At 38.7% G+C, this 11,574-nt stretch overlaps 1 long non-coding RNA gene across 1 annotated transcript; it reads left to right on the top strand.

Moving 5' to 3' along the window:
• Positions 1-23: 23 nt before the first annotated feature.
• On the top strand, positions 24-1,851 carry LOC137130630 (uncharacterized). Its single transcript, XR_010914870.1, has 2 exons — positions 24-230; positions 976-1,851. It is a non-coding gene; the product is annotated as an uncharacterized lncRNA (long non-coding RNA).
• Positions 1,852-11,574: the final 9,723 nt, after the last annotated feature.

Below are 11,574 nucleotides of genomic sequence, written 5' to 3'. Positions count from 1 at the left end.
AAAAAGTAACACAATCTGGCGATTTAAATCTCATAAAGCAAAGAGTTATGTTGCGCCTTCAGATTCAGAGTTTGTGGCTGTGTAACAACTTATAATCTTCTTCAGCTAGGCTGAGCAGCGCAGCTCCACTGAAGAGATCTCACGTCAAGAATACCCACAAGCTTTTCAATCAGCCTGCCATACGGACCAGCAGAGGGAGTCCAAGGCTCGAGACCTGCTTGCACCTCTTGGTGAGTAAGGCAGATATTTTATCTCCTATTGAGGGTCCTAGTCTGCGAAGACTTCAATGTTCAACTGATAACTACGTAACAATATCTGTTTCATACTGTGGTGAGGAGTGAAAACATGTAAAGTTTTATTATTCTTGTTAAAATCATTTACCTCAGATATAAACCTGCACCAATAACATCTCGGACATGTTGCTTACTTATACATAATTAGTGATGAGGGGGATTTTGTATATAAGAACGTTGGTATTGTGAATCCAAATTGAGTTTTGGCCCAGTGCCTTCTCCTCCCTTGTAAAAGTCACTCTGTTGCGTGCAAGCCTCCTAATGCTCCACAGATCAAGTTATTTTTGATAACAGCTATCCATTTAAAATTTAGAGAATAAGAGGTTTTAGTCATGCATTATTCATGTTTTCTGTGAGGCCTCCAAAAACTAAAGCTTTCTACAAGCCTTCTTTGTGAGCAATTCGAAGCAGGTAGAAACACACATATATTTATTTTCACATTCATTCTTCTGTGTCTCATTGTTAGAAATGTACCTCTGATTAACCCTTTCTCTATTTCATAACCTTGCGCTGGTACAAAAGTATACGCACACCTGAACATTAGATCCACATGTGGCATTTTAAGTGCCCGCAAACACAGGCAATAAAATGGACTATAACAGCCTCTACTATCCTGGAAGCTTTGTCAGTTCTCTTGGCAGAAACCTATTTCTTTAAGCTGTTTGCATACTTTTGGTCCTAGCTCGTAAAAACTGGAGGGATGGAAAAGAAAATAGGCGAGCGAGAGTGAGAAAATTCAAGCCGCATCACCCATCTCTGATTATGGGCAACGTGATGTCTCTGGAGAACAAGGTGGATGAGTTGATTGCACTGGTGAGGAAGGAAAATAGAGGAAAGCGCAAAAAGGAAAGTAGGGGGCCCTGGTCATGTACATCAACAACAGGTGGTGTAATACTGGTCATGTTACTGCGAAAGAAAGAGTCTGTTGCCCAGACATCGAACTGTTGGCCGTGAGCCTCCCTCCTTACTATATGCCCGTAGAGTTCTCACACGCCATATTGATCGGTGTCTATATTCCTCCCTCATACGGCGCATGTGACGTCATACACTCGGTCGCAGCCAGACTCCAGACCCGACATCCTGACGCCCTCTTTATGATCTCAGGTGACTTTAATCACGTAACCCTGTCCAAGACCCTGCCCACCATCCCACGGTATGTGGATTGTCATACCAGTGGGGAGAAGACACTGGACCTGATATACTCAAATGTTAAAGAGGCCTAAGGCTCTTCTGTGTCCATTTTCTGTGTCAGCCAGAGACCAGTCACAGCAAAGTGCTCCACAAAATGCCACAGGACATCCTTTCTCCCAGTGGCCATTCAACTGTTCAACTTATCCCCAAATGGACAATTAGTATTGTTTTTATGTCATTTATTATTTTTATTTCATTTATTTTTACTCCTGGGTCTTTTTCTTACTTGTTGATCAGTAGTTTGTATTTGTTTATTGTCTTGGTTTGGTGGAAGTTCTTTTCCTGTCTTTCTACTTTCATGCCGAGAGCAGCTGTAACAAGGCAATACAATTTCCCTATGGGATCAATAAAGTTGTTGAATCTTGAATCTCTATCTGACTGTGTATTTATCTACTCTGTTGTATTTTAGCTGTTGCATCTTTCAGTGGGTTAAAATGTTTACATCAAGTTAGGCCATTTTCAGTCTAGCACTGGCTCAAGGCATTGTGGGAGAGAGAAACATAGATATAAGCCAATGGATATAGAGACAGAAGATAAATATAGAGACGTGGGAACAAGAGAGAGAGAGTGAGATTGGGGGGGGGGGGCACAAAGGGAGAGAAGGATTTCACTTTTCATCTGCTGTATATCTCTATCTCTCTCTTCCTCCATCTGGAGAGGTAGAGGGAATGAGAGATAGTGTTTGTCCTTGCAGGTTGTAATGAAGCTTTGGAAGGATAGATGATTCATTTTAACACAGGCAGAAGAGAAATACACACTCTAACGTCATGTTTGTGAGTGCCTGTGTGGTGAGACCTGCCTGGTGGTGAGACTGGCTGGAATGTTAAACTGGTTACTACATGGACAGACAGTGATAGAGAGGACATGTGTGTTACTGTTTACACGTGTACCCTTGTGTTTTTGTACATGCACTATGCCCGTTCTTGAGCATTAGCTTTTTTGAGCACATCAATCTGTGCTTAGATGTAATACATGCAAGTGTGAACTGTCCTCACATTATTATGTGAAGGTGCGTGTTTTTGTGCATGTACTTATCTGTACACGCACCTGTAAATGTGCAATGTACTGTATATCTTTTTGAGAGAGTGAGTGCATCATGGAGAGACAGATAGAGGGGTCATCATGCTGTTCGAGGGCTTGGCACCACGTCAGCACTTCTGCAGTTCAGCCAAGGACTCCTGCACACGCTTTCCATCCATCTCCCCATGTCTGAGGGAGAGGAAAGGGTGAGAGGGAGAGAAAAAGAAAATGATAGAAGAATGAACTGCCTGCTAGATGACTGGACTCAGGAAAAGGTTGGGAAACGGGTGGATGGAGGAATGACTGATACCAAACTGCTTCATATCAAGGTCTCTGGGATAGATCTGCTGCATGTGGCCGCTTGCTACAAACTAAAAACACAATCAACCCATGGTCCATCATTGTGATCTGACTCAAGCAGCAGGCTGTAATACTAAGCTTTTAGCTCAAATTTCCCCATGGAAAAATGAGCTCCACTTATCCACAGGGCTTTTGCCGCTCTTGGCTTTCTAATAGTGGAATAACCTTCAGCTCTCCTGGCACAATCTGGAAATCTGACCTTTTCTGCTTAGCTTATATTTCTGTGCCTGTCTTTTTTCTTACTTGATAATTATTGTAGGGACATACAGTGAGATGCCATGTGGCTCTGAATCTTGGGAATGTTACTGGATTGTTATTAATTTCAAGTATATTAAAGTGTTGAAGTGTAGTAGTCATCTTTTTTGCTATTGAAAGTGGCATAGAACAGAATATCATAATCAAATAACAGTTTTTTTTTATCAGTTTATAAATGATTAAAAGTTCTTTATTGGCTTAGTCTTGAGAGTTATATCATATTATACATGTATTTCTTTGTGCCTGATGACAGTATTTGTGTTTTGTCCAATCAGATTATTCCAAGCAATTCCCTTATTTACATCAGAGCTTCACAGCCAGTCAATAACTGCTTCTGCTCTTTTGTAAGATTCAGCAATTTTGTGTTTTTATCGGTATTTGTACAAACATATGGCAGCCTTAAAAGCACTGTCAAAGTAAAAACATATCCTTGTCAAACACAATACTTCCATCACCTTCTAAATTTGTTTAGATAAAAGATATAAAAATATATAGATATAAAAAGATTGGAGTGGCAAGGCTATTTCATATGTTTTTGCTGTACACTGTAGACATTTGGGTTGAAGATGAAAGCTCAGAAAGTTTATAATTTTACATTCCTTTGCATGCGGTAAACGATGAATATATGTAGCACATTTTGTACTCCATGAGATTCTCCTATATGCTGCCCTGTCAGAGATTAAGTTCAATTCAAACCCCTCATTCTCTTCCCCTCGTTGTTTGGTCTGGAATTAATAGAAAAAATGCCAAAATGTTTAACTTAAACTCAGAGATAATCATATCATGTAGAAGGTTGCAATCAGAGCAGTTAACCACTGTCGTGACATGCATCGGAAACATGCAGGCAGAGTTTAATGCCACCTAAAATAGTTTGACTTGCTTCAGAATATTAAAGGGCACTAGTGGGAGTTGGAGAGAGGAAAAGAACGCAAAGGGACAGGACAGTTTGTTTTCATATGCATGCATTTTTATCTGTGCGTGTGTGTCTGTGAAGCAGACCATGTTTAACAGCTGGCCCGGGGAAATGTCATTCATCACTCGCTATGTGAGTGTGATGTAGAAGGGAAATGATTTTGTATGGCCCTGAATGCAAAAGCATTTTATCTGTTTCATTGGTAGACTCAGTGTTTCCTGTACCGTGAAATAGGTGACTTTGGTCTCCTCACCTAAAAGAATTCCATTAGATCCGCATGCTGTGTGAACTCCGTACCATGCAGAAAGAAGTGTACATTTAGTGTAAAATTGTCACAAATGAGGAAAGCTCCATGAATGTTTCATGAACATTAACCTAAAGATTGCAAGTAAAAGAAGCCAAAAGACTCAATTAGCCAAAGACTGAAAAGCTCTACACTTATCTGGACTTTACCAATATGCGAGGCAGCTCTGTCTGTGCGGCAGCATTAGTCATTTTACTGTTGTGAATGACTGAGTAATATTTCTCTCACACCGGAAAAAAAACACAACAAATATGTCGGTTTGCTGATCCGTTGGAGGTGACACTTTTTGCACTTGTTATTTCAAATTCATGAATTTTCATATTGTGAGGGTGTCATGTTGTGATGTGTGTTCAAAAATGATAAAAAAGTAACTATTATTTTCTTAACGTTTACATTGTTTTTCTATCATTTTTGACACTTTAAACAACATCTGTGTCACCACAGAAGACGAGTTTATAATCTATTCTTCCATATCTGTAATTTACTCCCGTTCAGTTTTATGAAACAAAAGTCCATATCATGATGGAAAAATGTCTTGGGAATACATGATGGTAAGACAAATGTTTGAGGTTTCAGAATGTTACAGGAAAGTTGTGTAAGTCAGTATCAAGCATACACTTATACATACACAATTTTCTTTATTGTAGTTTTTTACAATATCTAACTCATCCAATGAATTTAGCATTGCATAAATATGCTGAGTAACATTAACAGTTGCACTCAAAATTATTCAACCTCCATTGAAAAGTTAACAAACTTTAAGCTGTTTGTTATGAACAAAACAAATAGCCTTTGGACCAGCAGTTTGTTGTGAGGAAGAAGAATGAAGCATACGCTGTAAAGACCCCCTGCCTACAGTGAAGCATGGTGGTGGCTGTGTGATGCTCGAGTGCTGCTTTGCCTCAAGTGGCATTGGAAACCTGCAGCGTGTGGAAGGCTAGATGGATTCATTCAAGTATCAGGACATCCGATGAGAAAATACCCAGCTAAAGTTTGGGTGTCGATGGATCTTTCAACAGGACAATGATCCCAATTAGACCTCAAAGTCCACCAAGGCTTGGTTACAGAAGAGGTCCTGGAAGTTTCAAGAGTGGCCGTCAGTCACCAGACTTGAACCTGATGGAAAATCTCTGTTGGGATTTCAAGAAGGTAGTTGCAGCACGCAACCCCAAGAATATATAGGCCATTGCCCACGAGGAATAGGCCAAGATTCCTCAGGAACGCTGCCAGACGCTGGTGTTTGGCTATGCATCATGTTTGCAGCACGTCTTGACTGAAAAAGGGTGCTCTACTACTCTAAGTACTTAAGATGCTTGTCCTGAAGGGGTTGAATAATTTTGAGACTGCAGTAGTCATCAAAAGGTGCAGATTGAGTTGAGGAACCACTTGTAAAATTAGTTGTGTTAACCATCTCAAGTTGTTTTTGTTTGTTTTTTCATTGCAAACAGCTGTAAGTTTGTATGTTTTGCCAAAACGGCTCATTTTAAAGAGGGCTTGAACAATTTGACTACGACTGTCAATAACCAACAGTCTGAATTTAAGCCTCACTGTACATTAATGTACAATTTAGAGTTCATTTAGGACTTTCATATTGTTTCAAACCATTGCCCTAGAAATACAAATTAATTCTGTGAGGGAACAAACACTCCAATCAACTTGTCAGCTCCGTTTAATTGTCACTGAAAAATCAGCACTCATTAACGCTGCAAAATCCTACCCAAGATGATAATTTGTTAGTTTGTGACAAGACTATTAAAACTCAAGACTGTCTGAAGCCTCTAATTTCCTGAAATCTTGCAGTTTGAAACTATGTTCTGAAAAGGTGAAGCTGTGATACCCATGTTAACTTCAACCTTTGTGCAAGTACAGATAATGCCTTCCCCCTTTATCTCCAATACACTCCAGTCGTCTATGACTTCAAAATAGCATAGCGCAGTAACGTAACGTTTTCTTACCTTAAAGAGTGCTCAAGGGTAAATGTTTAGAAAATGGAAAAGGTTTGGAAAGATGGAGATTTGAAGGGTTACAAGAAGAGAAGCGAGATGTCCTTTAGTTACAGGGTTATGAAGCATTTTATCACAGCTTTGCTCTGACTCTGCAGCTTCTCTGACATTATCAACCTCACTCTGTGAAAGCAAAACTCTGCGAGAAAACTGCAACACTGCAATCCTCAAACTAATGTGCACATTTCCAAGCATTTGTAGCCAAATGTCTTTGTATGCAAATGTGGGATCAATTCTTTTTTGATGAAAGAAAATGTACAAGTTCACTCTGGAGGTCTGCTGTTGTTTACATTGTGTTCTAGTTTTTAACAGCTTCTTAATCAAAGGCTTTTCTCTCTGTGTGCTGTGTTGAACTCTGAGCTGTAATGGAGGAATAAATTGAAGTGCTGAGATTTCAGCATACAATTATGTTTTATCTCCTACTCATTATTTCACACACATACAAACACAGTGATGTGCAGGCATAGACTATAAATGTAGAAGGACATGTACAGTATGTGTATGCATGTAGCCAGGCACTCACTCGTTAAAGAATTATTGGCATTGAAGCATTTTGCTCACAACCATTCTGATGTAATTCACCCTATTTCAATCATGTCTCCACACTCAGACCTTTTGTAATTACACACTTAACTGCAGATTCAATTTAATTAAACTACAGCAGTGCTCGAAAGTTTGTGAAGCCAAGAGAAATTGCTCTGTTTCTGTATAAACTTAACCTAAAACGTAGTACAATTATTTATTGTGAAAAAGATAAATACTTTTGCACAGTCAGATTCGGAAAATACAATCCCATTGTATGCCCTATTTATGTAGAAATGGAGAACATTTTAAGGGCTTCACAAAGTTTCAAGCACCATTGTACATTTTAAGTTGTGTTCTGTCCTCGTCGTGGATGGGGATCTGCCAGGAGTTAGTGGCCATGACGGTAATAACTGGTTTTAGGACAGCATTATCCTACTGGAGGTTCCAGTGTGATGAAACCTGGATAGGGCTGCAACTAACTGTCTAATTGTGGGTTCATCTGTACAGTAAGTTATTCTGTTAATTTGTTATTTTGTTTAATTATCATAAAATGATGAAAAATACTTATTACAGTTTCACAAAGCCATTTGATGGATAGCCATAAAATTTTATAAAAAGTATCCATGGTTTCTAGTGGATAAATGGTAAATAGACTTAATGGCTGTAGTTTTATTCCAACATGTGATTTTGTATGATGTTTGCCAAAACCTAAAATATAGCTGCCAGATATCAGTTATGGATTTACCAAGTACAGCCTCACAGAGCCACTTACATGGCAAGTCTTGTTGTCAGTATCATAATTGATGTACTCTATGAGGAAATAAATCATATAGTATTATACTTTTTCCCATTAACAGTATATAATGTATTTTCATACTTCTTAGTATGTGTCAGTATCAAAAATACATCCAGTTTAAGCTTGTGATGATGATGATGCTGTGTTTGTGTTAATGAAGGCAGAAGATGCTGTTTATTTGGAGCTGCTTAATTAGCAGCAGCAGTAATGACGCCACATGGGACAATGTGTTGGTATCTGGACGGCCAGGATATGATGATTATTTAGCCTGGATTTGTCCAAGAAGCTGTTCTTTTTACTTGCTACACAAGCTTGCGCACACAAACACACACACACACACACACACACACACACACACACACACACACACACACACACACACACAGACGCAACCACACACATCTTCTCTTTATCTAATGCCAGAGGAGGTGTGTGCATTTGTTTGACTTTTGTTTTTTTGAGCCCTTTGTATTCAAATGTGTATGTGTTATTACATATGTATGAGAGAGAGAGAGAGAGAGAGAGAGAGTGTGTGTGTGTGTGTGTGTGTGTGTGTGTGTGTGTGTGTGTGCGTGTACAAGCTATTTGGAGTAGCAATACTAGAGAATAGCAATTATTTGTAGTTTCTTTATGAAGTGTTGATTGTAGCAGGTTTATTGCTAACTGCTTCAAATCTGTAGCAATTTCATGTCTTGATAAATTTCCTTTATTGTCCTATTAAACACAGACCAACTGGGGTTTATGTAACTCATATTACAGTAAAATGTAAATTGTAATGACTCAAAGAAAATTAACAAGCTCAATGTTGTCACTCTGTATGTTGGTCCTGAGAGATGCGGGAAGTCAATTAAAAAAACAGCAGCATCTGATTCCCTGTCTATGTGGGTGTTCATATAAAGATGGCTGTTACATTTAAACAGGTTCACTTAGTATATGCAGAAACAGAGGACCTTTACCCCCAAACTGTCGTGACCAGTATGAAAGAGTATCTGAAAATCCTTTTAATCCAAAGGGGAATATAGACAAATGTTGATCTTCTGTAATTTTTTTAAAATATTTAGCAGTTAAATGAACAGCATTTTGTTTATTGTGTTAAAGGGGGATTTTTCAGTTGACCCTCTGATTATGGCAGAGGGTCAACTGATCTTATGGCAGTAACTTATGATGGTAAGATGATAGGACACAGGAGTATGGACATAGGACATAGGATGATAGGACACTGGAGTATGTAAACTGAGGTGTGGGTCTCTATTCAGTACTGGTTGCAACATAAACACTGACCAGGTTAGAATTACCGGTCATTAAATATATATTATTCTATGCGAGTATCTCTCTTCAGTGCAGTGTTATCTGGCTTCCACATGCACTTCTGGTATAGACCTTCTGTTTACTTTTTGCGTCTACTGAGAGAAACCTACTGGGATGAGTTGTCATTATACATGCAACTACTTATGTGTTTGTTTGTGTGTATGGAAGCGCAGATGTTTGTTTTTGTGTGTGCGTGTTTTCCAGGAAAAATGCCAATTTCAGCATTTTAACTGACAGAGGCTGACAGTGAAGGAGCAGAATCTGCACTGAAAGTGACAACACACACTTGTCCTTCCTTCTCTTCTCTTCACTTCTCTTTTACTCTATTGTCTTCTTGTCTCCTCTTCATCCTCCCCCTGTCCCTTCCCATTATTGCCTTTTATTTCTCCCTTCTCTGACCTCTCTTTTCTTTGACTCTCGTCTCTTTTTCCTTCTGCTCCCCCTTGTCAGCCATAGCCATGTTGTCACCTTATTCTCCTTCTAAGCGTTGATGGAGGCAACAAACCAGCCAACATTAACACTAGCTAACTCTGATAGGACTTTGCTTTGATGTTTTCTCCTTGACTTAGATTTTTGCTTGCCTTGTACCTCACTTGTAAGTCGCTTTGGATAAAAGCGTCTGCTAAATGACTAAATGTAAAAAAATGTAAATGTAAATGTAACTGTAGAATTAATATAGGTTCACTGAAAATGACCCATGGAAAGAATACTGTTAGATCAACAACTGCATCAGATCCCCTTTTGACTAATAATGTGTTTATACTTATTTGAATACATCCAAGGTCCCATGCCATTAATCAGACCAAGCAGAGCTGAACATCTTAGCTGCACTGTAGTTGTGTATCACTTTTCCTTGTTTTGCTTTTGTTTTACGCATGGGGTGTTTGTTGTTGTGGTGTTTTGTCTCGGTGTAATTACGTTCATTAATATTATGCTTGCACATGTGGAGAATCACAGATAATTTATTGTCTAAACAGCAAGAAACTCTATAGAGAAATGGCTAATTTAAAAAGTGGTGTTTTTCTAGTCCCTGTAAGCTCTTTGCATAACATCTATCAGTCTATCTATAACAAACAGAAATCTGGCATTAAGCACTGCATTTCAGCTGCATATTCAAAATAAGAGTTTGAATAAAAATAATTTTCCCAAAACATCTTCAGGTGAACAGAGATTTGTTTGTCTACATTGGAATGATCACTCTATGATCATATTCCGACGACAATATCTTAAAACAATTTTATACAGTACTTCTACAGTAAGGCTGTAAAACAACAGGAATCATCAATGTTTAATTGTATCACAGTAAAGCTGCAGGACAAAAGTTCATTTCATCACCTGAGGGTGGAGGTATTGAGCTCTACATTCTGCGTCTCAGTCTCTCCAACCTGAGGAAACTGCGCTACAAGGTTAACATCTGTAGGAGTCAAAAAATGAGGGATGCAGGCAGGGGAACAAAGAGGAGAGGAGAGGAGAGGAAATGCTAGAAGGTGGGATACATTGAGAAAATGAGAGAGGGACAAAGAGAGATAAAAACGATAGTAAAGCAAAGCAGTTAAAAGCATAATCATTTGTTATAGAAATTGTATACTCTAAGTAAAAAAACAGGATAAATAGAGAATGAAATCTAAGGAAGTGGTTCAAAAGAGAAATAAGATGAAGAGAAGGATAAAAGGAACAGAGAGTGATGAGAGAGAGAAAGCAAAAGCGAGACCTGCTGAAGCTACAGATCAATACCTTACTGCTGGGTGCTGAAATGGTGGTGGCAACTGTCTCCCTGAGTTTCCTCTTTAGCTACACACTCACACACACACACACACACACACAAATCAGATAGAGGCTTAGGCTGGACGCACATACATGCTTAGAACCCATAGATGTTGATTAATTAACATGAGCTAATTAAAAGGAGACCTGCTAAATTGTAAGGAATACATCCGGTTCTATCTTTAATCACTCAGAGTTAAACATTTTTCAACCAAGCTTAATATGGTTGTATGGGAAATATGGGGGAATATGGGAAGCAAAACCAAAGTGTATGAAAGTAATTAAAAAAAAACCACCCTGTCACAGTATGTTGGAGAAAATAAAGGTCAGAAGCTGACCATCCTGACTGGGCAATGTGTCACAAAAATGCCCACCTGTGGAGCGAGCAGTGTTGGAAAAAGTGTAAGAGATCTTTTTATTTCATAATGCTGTAGTCTGACACAGAGTCTACACTTGTTCTTCTAAGGTAGCTGTGACCTGATGACAGGAAAAACCCCTGTAAGACATGTGAAAAGCCCCATATAAGGATAAAAATGTATATCATGCACTTTAAATATGAGATCCTAGATATGAAGAGACAGTTTTATTTATCTATTGGCTGCATTGTCTGAATGAATTCTCGTATTTACACATTTCCTTTGAAATCTGCAAGTTATGTTCAGTATCTTTTGAAAATCTGTTCTAAACACATTTTGATATTTCATATTTATTGTAGACATATTCATGCCTTTGGATTCATGTACTACAGTCTTCTTGACAAAGTTTTCAGAAATATTCACAGAGACGAACCTGCTGATGATAACAGACCTGCAGAGAAAATCACCTCATCCACATCTGCTGTC

Source organism: Channa argus, chromosome 7 (genome assembly GCF_033026475.1).
Source record: "Channa argus isolate prfri chromosome 7, Channa argus male v1.0, whole genome shotgun sequence".
Lineage (NCBI taxonomy): Eukaryota > Metazoa > Chordata > Actinopteri > Anabantiformes > Channidae > Channa > Channa argus.
The sequence above is the reverse complement of the archived record's forward strand: the minus strand, read 5'-3'. Positions and strand labels throughout refer to the sequence as shown.